The following is a 2679-nucleotide window of genomic DNA, read 5'->3' as shown; positions in this document are numbered from 1 at the left end:
CCAGAAGACAATAGAGAATAAAATTTTTTTTTCCGCGGCGGTGGTGTCTAGAAATGACTTTGGGTTTGAAACGAATATTTTTGTGTTCGTGGATAGCTCACACGGTAGAGCCACGCTCTCACCTGCCAGGCGGAGTTGTCGTACCAATAAGGTCGCAGGTTCAAACCCCACCACCGCCGAGGAAAAAATTTTTTTATTCTCTATTGTCTTCTGGCACTTTTCTACTCACTTCATATCTTGTTGTTACCAACATAAGTGCCTGCTCCACTCACTTTTCTGAATTAAAAATTCACCCCATACACCGGAGCATACTCAATGTCTCAATCGTTTCTATGTTATATGTTTGTGATGAGAATATTGGCTATTAAGCTTAACTGCTGGTCAAAATTACTTCGCGATGGTGGTGAACGAATCGGCGATCTCAAGAAGTGGGTGAGAGGGGGATCTAGAAATGACTTTGGGTTTGAAACGAATATTTTTGTGTTCGTGGATAGCTCACACGGTAGAGCCACGCTCTCACCTGCCAGGCGGAGTTGTCGTACCAATAAGGTCGCAGGTTCAAACCCCACCACCGCCGCGGAAAAAAATTTTTTATTCTCTATTGTCTTCTGGCACTTTTCTACTCACTTCATATCTTGTTGTTACCAACATAAGTGCCTGCTCCACTCACTTTTCTGAATTAAAAATTCACCCCATACACCGGAGCATACTCAATGTCTCAATCGTTTCTATGTTATATGTTTGTGATGAGAATATTGGCTATTAAGCTTAACTGCTGGTCAAAATTACTTCGCGATGGTGGTGAACGAATCGGCGATCTCAAGAAGTGGGTGAGAGGGGGATCTAGAAATGACTTTGGGTTTGAAACGAATATTTTTGTGTTCGTGGATAGCTCACACGGTAGAGCCACGCTCTCACCTGCCAGGCGGAGTTGTCGTACCAATAAGGTCGCAGGTTCAAACCCCACCACCGCCGCGGAAAAAAAATTTTTTATTCTCTATTGTCTTCTGGCACTTTTCTACTCACTTCATATCTTGTGTCAAACCTTCTCTCTTTCCAGTCCAAATTTTCCATGGAATTTAAATGTAACCCATACCCTCGGAGGACAATAATGTCTAATCGTTTCTATGATATAAGATGGATAACCATTTTGTTAGAGTGTAATTGGTCAAAATTCTTCGGATGGGACGAAAACGAATTGGATTGATGATAGTTGGAGTGAGAGGGGGATCTAGAAATGACGTTTGGCTATTGAAATCATAATTTTGTTTCGTAGAAGAAGAGTGGACACGCTTCCATGAGGCGATTGGTACCAATAAGGTCGCAGGTTCAAACCCCACCACCGCCGCGGAAAAAAAAATTTTTTATTCTCTATTGTCTTCTGGCACTTTTCTACTCACTTCATATCTTGTTGTTACCAACATAAGTGCCTGCTCCACTCACTTTTCTGAATTAAAAATTCACCCCATACACCGGAGCATACTCAATGTCTCAATCGTTTCTATGTTATATGTTTGTGATGAGAATATTGGCTATTAAGCTTAACTGCTGGTCAAAATTACTTCGCGATGGTGGTGAACGAATCGGCGATCTCAAGAAGTGGGTGAGAGGGGGATCTAGAAATGACTTTGGGTTTGAAACGAATATTTTTGTGTTCGTGGATAGCTCACACGGTAGAGCCACGCTCTCACCTGCCAGGCGGAGTTGTCGTACCAATAAGGTCGCAGGTTCAAACCCCACCACCGCCGCGGAAAAAAAAAATTTTATTCTCTATTGTCTTCTGGCACTTTTCTACTCACTTCATATCTTGACGTCAAACCTTCTACTCTTCCAGTTCCAAATTCCATGGAAGTGTTTATGTAACCAACCCTTCGGAGGACAAAAAGATGAATACGTTACATATTGAATCATAAGATGGCATAACCATTTTAGTAGCAGGATGTATATGCAGATTCTTAGGATTACGGGACGAAAAAGAATTAGGATTGATGATCTTTATTGACGACCAGCCTAAATTTAGACTAGAAAATACGATGCCATCACTCTGAAATCATAAAGTTAATTTCATAAGAAGAAGAGTGGTTTTACACTTCCATTGAGATTGGAACCAGTTTTTTTCAAAATCGCAATTTTTTTCACTATTTATATTACACGTCTTGATTGTAGAAGAGATGCAGAACTGTATGCCCATGTGAAATGAACGTGGTTTCAAGTATGAAAAGTGATGGAGAAAACACAAAATAATGAAGGTATCAGCATGGTGTTTACAAAAATCAGTGAACGCCAATCACAACAAATTACGCACGATCAATGTTCTTGTTTATTTTCACTTGAAAAACATACATCAAAGTCAACGCCAATAAGACATTAATAATGTTATACATGATTTACTGTAAAATACAGATGTGTTATGAAAAAATAGTGTCAAAATTAATCATAGAACATAAGAATCAGTATCATGAATTACACGATTCTCTCTCTCTCTCTCTCTCTCTCTCTCTCTCTCTCTATCAATCTCTCTCTCTCTCTCATCCTCGCTCTTTTCTGTCTTCCATCTAGTCTGCCTCTCTCTTTCTCTCACTCTCTCCCTCTCTCTCTCTCTCTCTCTCTTTCTCTCTCTCTCTCTCTCTCTCTCTCTCTCTATCTCTCTCCTCCCTTTCCCGACCGTTTTCAGTGCAA

Source organism: Berghia stephanieae, chromosome 2 (genome assembly GCF_034508935.2).
Source record: "Berghia stephanieae isolate SIO BIC M18660-M18661 chromosome 2, UCSD_Bste_1.3, whole genome shotgun sequence".
Classification (NCBI taxonomy): Eukaryota; Metazoa; Mollusca; class Gastropoda; order Nudibranchia; family Aeolidiidae; genus Berghia; species Berghia stephanieae.
Note: the sequence above shows the minus strand (reverse complement) of the source record.